We start from the raw sequence: 11029 nt of genomic DNA, 5'->3' as shown, positions 1-11029 counted from the left end.
ACGAAAACCTCTTTACAGGTTCTTTAATTCTTACTGCAATGTAAACATGTACTGTTTGATTGTACATTGTAGACTTTTACTGTACTTACTGTATACACAGTGACCCTTAAACAAAGAAGGACAAGATTGTATTACGAGAAAATGCAGTTCATAATCTGGAGAAAATTTGTATTTTGAATTATATATAGGATATGTGTATTGAATTATAGTGAAGGATATAATGAGGATATCTGTATTGTTTTGTAAAAGATTTCATTAGGATATGTGTATAGTATAGTGAAGGATATCCTGTGGATATGTGCATTGTATAGTAAAGGATATCCTGAGGATATGTGTATTGTAAATTAAAAGATATCCAGCCTAAGTATATGTGTATTGTATAGTGAAGGATATTCTGAGGGGGTTTGTATTTTATAGTGTAGAGTAATGTGTATTGTATAGTTAGGTGGATATGTGTAATGTATAGTAAGAAATGGATCGTTTCCATTTTTTTTTTAAAACGATCGTTTCGTTTTAAAACGACGTAGAAAAAAACGAAACTATCTTTTTAAAAACGAAACGATCATTTTTTCGATCGTTTTTCTATAAAACAATTAACTACCCTATATTGAAGGATATTCTGAGGATATGTGTATTGTATAGTGAAGGATATCATGAGGACGTGTATTGTATTTTGAAGGATATCATGAGGACGTGTATTGTATAGTGAAGGATATCATGAGGACGTGTATTGTATAGTGAAGGATATCATGAGGACGTGTATTGTATAGTGAAGGATATCATGAGGATATGTGTATTGTATAGTGAAGGATATTCTGAGGATATGTGTATTGTTTAGTGAAGGATATCATGAGGACGTGTATTGTATAGTGAAGGATATCATGAGACCGTGTATTGTATAGTGAAGGATATCATGAGGACGTGTATTGTATTTTGAAGGATATCATGAGGACGTGTATTGTATAGTGAAGGATATCATGAGGACGTGTATTGTTTAGTGAAGGATATCATGAGGATATGTGTATTGTTTAGTGAAGGATATCCTTATGATATGTGTATTGTATATTGTCAAGTGAAGTGTATCTCAAGGGTGTTTAGCTATTCAAAACCATTTTTGTGTTTTCACATGTTCACTGCTTAGTTCCGGGTCTAAAACTGAAGGAATCGAGCCTGGTATTTTAATTTCTTATAGGTTTTCATGCACTGGGCAGTGCGTAACGGGCTTTCCTAATCCTGTCTTGCGCCCTACTATACCAATACTAGGATTTACAGAAAATGCTAAAACTGGTTCTATGCGCACAAACCATGCAATATGTTGTAATGAGTGCAGGGGAGGGCAGACATAGATCATCCGAAGTTGTGACCCGCAATATTTTGTTTTTAAGCTTAATTTCCTCTCGAAAATAAAGTCAATCCCCGAAAAAAAACGTTGCGTATCGAAAGCGCAAATCCATTTTGTGACGTCAATTGCGGGTCGGAAGCATAGAGAATAGAATATATATTAGAGGGGAAATTAAAGAATCTCTCGGTATGAATTTTTTCAGTCCCTTTCAGCCTGAACGGGAGTTCAAAGTGTAGAAATCATGTAAATGTTCACAAATTATATGCAGTTATGAGTACAATAATACAGTATGTTCCCTAGACTATTCATTTCAATTTTGTTAAATAAACTTTATAATGAATTAGGTGAATAAAAACATCATTTGATTCATAGTTATAACGGAAAATCGTCGTTTGCAAAGTTGAAGGCATAGAGTCTATGTGAAATGATAATTGGTCAATTATGAAACCAGCCTATCTCATGATTTGGTTTTCTTTTAACAATAATTTTAGATTTTCTATAAAATGATATCCCAGGGCCCAAAAGGTTATATAGCATAAATATGTGAAGTACACCTGCAGTATGGAAACAGTACAACAAAATGGCCGTTTTACACTTTTTTCTTTAGTAAACTCCCCTCTAATATTTATTCTCTTCTCATAGAAAAGGTTTTATTAGTTCGGAGATTATGACTCCAAGCTTCCTGATATCTCATAGGACGATGAAGCTGTTAAAATTGTTTCACTTTTCTTAAATATTCCCACTAATAGGCTGAACGTTGGGTATAACAACTGCCTTAATTTTCAATCTCCCATGCACCTATCCTGCCTTGATAGGCTTTATGCCAAACTTAATCTCTCATCAAAGCTGGGAAATTTTGTAAATTGGATTCTCTGACTCATAATCCAGATCTATTTATCTCGATTTACACTGCAGGCACAATTTTGAGGATCAATGCTTTATCTCTTCATTTCAATTATCCCTTTAGGGTATGCAGTTTGTAAAAGAACTGCTAGGATATAGAATAAAGATTGTTATACTATGCAGATTAACAAAAGACGAGATCAACCATGGATCTCGTTATCTGCACCAAAATTCAATACTCAGATGAATTTTGTGTTATTTCATCGTTTTCTAGAAAGCCTAAAAATTATTAAAAATCAAATTGCTTAAATCTAAGGAATTACGAATTTTGCGAAGTTTTTGCTTTCACTCGGAATTGTTTTACAAAAAATGAAACAACACTGTAAGAAAATCCGGGGTAATTTATTTTAAATTGTATGACCAGAGGCGTATTCAGGGGGGGGGGTATGGACCAGTGAAATCTATTGATTTTAGGGGGTTTTCAGGCCCCAACGGATGCTGAGCCCCTCCCTGGAAAGAGAACAAAATTTAAGCCCGCCCCCCCTGGACAAATTCCTGAATACGCCCCTGTGTATGACCTTCTCTTTTGCTCGTTGAATAAAACCTCAACGTACGGTCGAGAACTGTTCAATAATATACATATGATCTCTCATTTTGTGTGTGTTTTTTTGCACCATTTTTGCTTAAAACTAGATATCGTAAACAATATTCAGATTCTTTCAAATTTTCAATTATTTTGTCGCAGATTCTTGAAAAAGGGCTTTCAAAAACACGTTAAGGTTGATAAGACAAAGGTTTAAAGGGTAAATTTTCCACCTTACAGTCGTAGGGTCTCTTGGCATTACGTCTACTAGGCTCTTTAACAAAACAAGTCTTGAAGAATTTTTGCATATTCATCATTCTTTACGATTACGATTACAATTACGATTAAGAAAGAATAATGTTGATCAACACATTGTTATTGAGTGCCAAAGTATTTCGAAGATACCTGTATAGCACTCTTTAATTTTAGAAACAGTACTTAAGCTTTCATAACTCAGCGAAATTTTACTGTAAGTTAATGCACGTTTCAAACCCTAAGCATTCAAGCTAACTCTCCAAGGTGTTCTAAGGAGAAATTAATAATAATTAATTATTAATAATGATTAATAATCATTTTTTATTCAAGTTATAAAAAACCTCCATAGGTTTTATCTTCTCTTATGTTTTCTTAATAATGTTTGCTTGCAGTTATATACTTGGCATTTTAACAAGAAAAAAACTGTTTAACTTTACAGCTATGGCGAATTCATTTACTTTGTCCAGGAGCATACATTTTTTATTTCTAGGGATGAGGGGGGGGGCTTAGTACCCTTTGAGGCCTGAAAACCCCCTTGGAAACTATAGATTCTACTCTGATACAGAGGTGTGCATGCCACTTACGCCTGAGATCAACTTAAAAAAGAGAAGATGATACACAGGTAGTTCAACTAATTGTCTCCAATTCATCTAGTCGTTACTGCTTCAACTAGTCGTTCCAAGTTCAACTTCTTCGCAATATTCATTATTTCCAACTCCTAGATACATTAGCGTAGATTGTTGTGCGCATAAAGGTTAAAATGCAAGCACAGTTATTTTAGAGGTGTACGCATCTTTTGTACTCCATCTTTTACATAAAAAATCAATGAAATATTCTTGTCATAGGAAACTATTATGTGAATTATCAAAATTATCAAAATTATATGCTTTTATCCTTCATCGTCCGTGGATACTAAACGAACACTGATGCATCTATTCTTGTTTACAAATTCCGTCCTGAGAAAACTGGTTTAAATTTGTGCGCAGAGTATACGCAACTTTAATTAATTTTCCTTGCATTATAACCTTGGTTTATGCCGACTAAAAAGCAGAAAATTGTAACAACCCCTTGTACATCATAAACTCGTCATACAAAAAGGTCAATGATACGTTTTACTTCTCGGGGTCAATCTGTAGAAAACAAATTTAACAGATCAGTATCATCTAGTATCTTCTTATTCTGAATTGCGTGCATTAATGGTTCTCTAAAGAAAACAAAACACCCCATACATTTGTACGGAGTACAAGCAATACTTGCCGCAAGGCAATAATGCAAAGAAAGTTAATTGCAGTTGGGTATACTCTGCGTACATATTGGAACCAGTTCTCTCTGGGCGGAATTTGTAAACAAGAATAGATGCATTAGTGTTCGTTTAGTAGTACATCCGTCTTGTGTTTACATAACCACCCAGAGGCAGTACACTGCAGTACAAAAGATCCGTAACCTCTGAAATAGCTTTCCTTGCATTATAACCTTGACTTACCGCAACTCTTTTTATTCATTCAATGTACTCTATAGACGTAGGTAGAACAGAGCTAAATTAATATTTTCAATTTCAGCTGCATCACTCCGGTAAGGTGAAGACGACGAAGAAGATAGATAGCTCATATCTAGGTTCCAACTGCACCGTTTGGCCAAGATTTTCTTAAACACTGTTCTTAACAATCTTTTCAGGACAAAATCGATAACGAAGTTTGCAAACGATGCACTGCTCTACTCTCGTTGTATAAATTCTCAGTAGGAAGCCCTTTGCATTCTCAGATCCATTCAGACCCATTCAAAGCATTCCCAGCCTTGACAGATGTTGAAAGGATCCGTCCATATAGAATCCTAATTGTTAAAGTGTAGAGTAGAATATATGGATGAGATTGCTGAGTACAAAAATATTTATTCTTTGGGAATGTAAACTATTTTTGGCTGAAAAGATTTAGAGTATTAGCAGGTATTCATTCTATAAAAGTATTCTCAATGCAGTATAAAATACTCGAGCTTTAGCAATATACTCTTGTTCTGACATATATTTCAAATATCTTTCTAATCTCAATCTTCACATATAAACTTGTCTTCCAAGCTGACCTGATTGGGCTCAATTTTTCTTTAAACCCGAAAATATATAAGAAACTGAAACCCTAATAGCATTATGATGGTGTAAACCATTGATATTTCAAACCTTGAGTATTCAATCTTCACAGATTTCTTTCGACTAAACAACGGAGAACATTATGAGAATTAAATACTTCTTTAGCAAAATATTTGACAACATCTTCATTATGAATCGGGTATTGACCTCTTTAATGAAGCCTCCCTTAAAATACCAACAACAGTCCCTTTAAGTGCTTTCTTTCTATCGTTTCCTAAACGTGGCGGATATGTTCATATATTAAGTAAAAATTCGGGTTTTAAATTCAAACATTTCTTATTTTAATTTAAGTCGGAGAAGAGATAAAAATCAACTAAAATGTCCGCTAAAAAATTATTAATCTTAGCCGAAGTAAATTATTAATATGATGGCGTCATATCTGATGAGTTTCAGTATAATTTGTGACTAAAATGTCAGAGGAATCTGTATTTTCATAATTCAATTTAAACCAGAAATGCGTATAATTACAAATACTAATTTTTACATTTTGTTTAGAATCATTGTCTGTAAAATTCCGTGAAGTTTAGTGTTGACGTATTTCCATTACTACTGTGACAGTGGTTTATCTTGTTTAATAAATCAGAATTGTTAGACACTAATTATCATTAATATCCCTCAATAAATTTAATAATTACCCAAACACCATAATTAGGACATAAATTAATAAACCTTGTTTCATGTGTCGTCTCGTAAAACCAAAATTAATCAAATAAAACGTAAAATGAGAATGTAAACTCTTAAAAAAAGAAAATAGAAAAGTTTTAGTTTGAATGTTTGCAGTTTGAGTTAGTGGTTAACTGCACATAAATCTGTTGGAATGAGTTTTCTATGGCTTACCTTGTAAAATGTTGCAACTTTTACTTTATTTATTCTTTTTTATGTAATGATTCCGGAAATGAATATCTTATTTTTTGCTGGCTAGTTTGTTGAAAAAGAGTAGTAACTGTTGTTGGCCTTTAGTAAACAGTTTAGTGATACAATATTTTATTTCACCGAAAGACTGCTCTTAAAAATTAAACTTTAAACATTTTTAATCAAGTCCTAATTTGAAATTGTGAGAATTTTAATTTAATTTATTTAATTAAGAGAACAGTTTAAAAATAATAAAAGTTAGTTGTTTTGCAAAAAATGAAAATTTAATGAAGTGTTTTCTTAATTTTAACATTAATTTTACGAAACAAATTTAAAAAATATTCTAAAATGTTTCACAAATGCATAGAATACCGATTTTCTATCAATATAGTCACTAATTTCACCATTTGACCCTATGCTTGCGATGCAAGCTGGCATTTTCCAACTTCAATTCAATTTGATCTATAACCGGTTTGCGTATCCTGGTTTTCAAGTACCCCAGCGGGGATAGGGTTAAGGGAATATGATCTTAATGAATATATGACATACGCGTGGACTCTGATCTTACAAAATTACCATCAAATTCCCACAATTGGAAAAAATATGAAGTTTGATCTTAAACCTAATTTTCAAATAACAACATATTTTCTTGAAAAGTGTAGGTTTCAGGTAGGGTTTCTAATTGGAATTCCGTTGCACGAAATTGCGTGCAACTGTGCGAAATTCCGCGCAACTGTTCTTGAATTGCACTCAATTGTGCGGAATTATACGGAATTGCACGGGAATAGCAGAGCTCGCAATTGCGCGCAAGTAAAATCCACTTGCGTCAGAAACCCTATAGTTTTAGGTTAAATATATTAAGAGGGCTTAAGCTCAGGTTAATTAAGAACTCTTTTCAATCTAAACCTGATCTCTACCCTTATACCAACTCTATCCTGAACCCTACTCATCTCTGCCCCAAACCCTACTCATCCTTTTCCGGAGCCTACTTATCTCTTCCCTTAAACCTTTTTATCTCTACCCTGAACCCTACCTATCTTATTTATGGTCTGAACCTTACATATTTTGTGAACTTTTAAATCAAATATTATTACTCAAATTATCAAATTTTAGTTTTTTCTTTTTAGATAAATTCTATAAAATTGAAAATAAAATTCCGAATTTATTGTAGTTTTCTAAATGTTATTTGAAAAGGTAATAGACCTAAAATATTTCAAACTATGAATTTTGTTAGATCACATAATCAGATTTTGAAATACTAAAGAATTACACAATCAGGTTTGAATTCAAATTTGAATTTGTGACAGACCCTCAATTCCTTTGCATAAACCAAATCGATTTTTGAATAAAAAAAAAGTTAGATCAGATTCTACATATTTTAGATCAATTTTCTTTTTTTTTCGGTCAAGTGTAGACTTAGACGTACCTAAACAATTAATTTAGATCAATCTATACATCTTTCTATAGATCAGAATATTCTTAGATAAAATTCTCTCTATGATCGAAAGGTTCATAGATTAGATTCATAAACAGCTGATTTAAAGAAAGTGTTATTGATTTATAAAAGAGGGTTAGTGTAATTAATCTATTGATGTAAGTATATAGCAAGTGGTACATTTTTTCTTTTCAAGTTGTTTATGTATATTAAATACTATATAATCCAGCTTTCACGTAGCCAAACACTCAATTTATCTCGAAATATTTGCATACCTGACGAAATATTATTTAAATTTCTATATATCTCTTTGGTATTCAAGCATAGTAAATTATTATACTGTTCATACCTAGCCTGAGAGTTATAGCGTTAACTCCAATAGAATTTGTTTCCACTATATTACAAGTTTAAACAGAAGTAAAGTATATGCTGATCTAACTAGTTAGATCTATTTCAAAAGTTGAATATTCCTGCATTGCATTGTGAATGCTCAAAACCATTCTACAAATCAATGAATTCTTCAAGCTGAAAATGTTGAGATCGGAAACTAAAATATTAAGATATTTACGCTAAGATTTATCAGGGTTTTGCCATACATGCCATAGACCGTAGCTATTTTAAACTACCTATGAATAGAGTTGTTAATCGTTTTTGAAAATCATTTTAAACTTTTCGAACGATTTGTGACCGTTTTTATACGATTGTTTTTTAAAAACGATCGCTTTTGGAAAAACGATCGTTTTTGAAAAAAAAAAATTATTGACAATTTTGTTAACGATCGTTAACGAAGGGCCGTCGTTAACGATCGTCAACGAAGGGTTGTTGTTAACGATCGTTAACGAAACGACGAACTTTATAAAAACGATCGTTTTTGAAAAACAAATTACATGCAACTTTATTGAATGTCGTCATGCATGAAGTTAAAAGTTGTGAGGGAGCTAAAACTTCTTGATATTTTCTTAAAAACTACTCAATGATAAGTACAGTTTCCTTATTCATTAAGGTTCGTCGTTAACGATCGTTAACGAAACTACGATTTTTATAAAAACGATCGTTTCTAAAAACGACCATTTAAAAAAAACGATCGTTTCGCTTTCGATTTTTCATCGTCGTTTTCATAACGAAACAATTGTTTTTCAAAAAAAATGAAAACGTTAACATCCCTACCTCTGAATTCTGAAATGTCTGAAATATCAAAAGCTTACACCATCAGGTTGCGAAAAGATATTGGAATGATAAATTTAAGTTTGTAACAAAGACTGAATTCTTTTGTGACATATGTTTATAAATCTATTGAAAAATAACTTTAGTGTAGGATAGACTATAACTTTAATACTTGACTAACAAATATCTTTACCATCAATGCAACCCTATAGATTAGAGATGTCAACGTTTTGATTTTTCTATATTTTAGCTTTCGTTACGATAGTGTTAATCAAAAGTATAAACGTTTGAAACGTTACGTTTCCCATTATGAAATTTTATGGCATAGTGTAACGTTACGTAATGAATTTTCTGCACTTGAATACCTTATACAACGTTAAGCTTTAGTAAATGTTAGCAAAAAAAAAGTAAGCTCCGTTACACTTTTGCATTTCCTGTTTTAAAAAACTTTCCCAACGTTGCGTTAAAGCTTTAGTAATATAACCACAATTTTCTAACGTTCCACTTTCATGCAAGGTAAATTTTTTTAGAGACCTTATGTTACACTTTCACTTGATTTGAAAACTAATAGGTGACAAACGTTTTGCTTTCATAAAACTTCATTTGGGCATAACTTTGTACGTTGCAATGCATTTCTGTGCAAAGAATATTTTTTGTTAATGTTACGTTTTATCTTAACTTTTCCAATATAAACTCTTTTAATTACGTTAAGAAAATTTACTAAAACTTTTCTTACGTTACGATTTATCGAAACGTTATTGTGAAAACTTTTTTGTTACACTTTTTTACAACTGACAATCAAAACTGTTTATTCGTTTCGTTTCTAAGAAAGATTTGAAAAAATGCTCTATACGTTGCGTTGTATTTAAATGTTCAGGCCTTAACGTTTCTTACGTTACACTTCATTAAAAATAACAATTCTTTATGAAAGCATTACAAGATTTTTTCCGTGATAATTACATTCCTACTTTAGTATTTTTCATCCTAAATCATGAACCATGCAAAAAAAATTGTGTTTCCAGTTACCTTCCATTTATGGAGTGGCATGTCCAGCATACATTTAGAAAATAGGAAAACGCTGGTATTTTCAAATCATCAATAAGGTATGCACATTACCATTGGGAATCGAGCATGGCCCTCTTTAAATGGAGGATCACTTGAAATTATCATCGTGTATTTGGCGAGCTTAAAAAATAGACATTTTTGGGACACTTCATAAAATGAATTAAAATTTGGCAAGTTAAACCACTTTTGCAAAAATTGTAGAGATTAGGAAATTATAATTTGTGGCGAATTTTTAGTTTATTTTTGTGTTTTTTTATGTTACTTACAAAGGGAGTAAAAAAGCGGCATTAGCTTTAGTTTACAAACCACGAAAAGAATGTTTTCAGTGTTCATGTTTGGGGTTAAAAAATATCAAATAAAGTTAGACAAATGCTAAATCTTTTTTAACACAAACAACGCGAAATAAAATATAATAATTTTTTTTTCTTTTTTTAACAAATCGATTAAAAAATCAGTTTTTTATTCTTTTCTAAAGTTTCATAAAAATCTATTGATGAATAAAACATAACACGCAGTTTCCAATTGATAAAATATTTTTGCATTTAAGTAAGTATCTACATTTCTAAATTTTTCAACCTAAAACATGAACCATGCCAACTGAAGTTATGATTTCAATTAGTCAAATAAATATGAAACCCAGCAATTGTGTTTGTTCACAGACCCGTTCCACTTAATAAGTTCATTTTTTTGCTATTAGTAAATCATTTGCTTTATAACAGAAAATGCAAATGTATAATTTCTTAAATGTCGTCTTCCTTTTCCGGAGTTTTAGTGGGTTTCATTTAACAATGGCAAATCAAAAACCTTTAATATCCAAGAAACATTTATAAGATTTGAATTATCACTAATAGAATGTTACAAAAAAACTTGTTTACACTTTAGAAAGGAACTAAGTTTTTTTTTCAAATATACTTATCCTTATAGTCTTTCCAACCTGATGGTTTAAACCTTTTTTTATTTCAATACTTATGGTCTACGACATCAGGTTTCAAAGATATAGAAAATGTTTTTAGAGTTTGTGGCATAAACTCATTTCCTTTAAACTTGAAATAAGAAACCGTTAATTATCATTTTAATCTCTTACATTGATAGACTAGAGACGTTTTGAAATGTTTTGATTGGCTGAATTATTGTTACACTTTTGAAATTAAAACTCAGCCCTCATAGCCTAACGTTTTATGAACAACATTTTCATAAGACATATATCTAACGTTAGACTAATCAATTTAGTATTCAGAGAAAACTTATGAAACTTATGATTTACAGAATTACATCTGTTAAATGTTATACGTTACATTATCAAAATTTATACGCTGTATAAAAAAACTTTCGTTTCCTGATTATTAAAAT

Source organism: Eurytemora carolleeae, unplaced genomic scaffold (genome assembly GCF_000591075.1).
Source record: "Eurytemora carolleeae unplaced genomic scaffold, Eaff_2.0 scaffold855, whole genome shotgun sequence".
Taxonomy (NCBI): Eukaryota; Metazoa; Arthropoda; class Copepoda; order Calanoida; family Temoridae; genus Eurytemora; species Eurytemora carolleeae.
Note: the sequence above shows the minus strand (reverse complement) of the source record.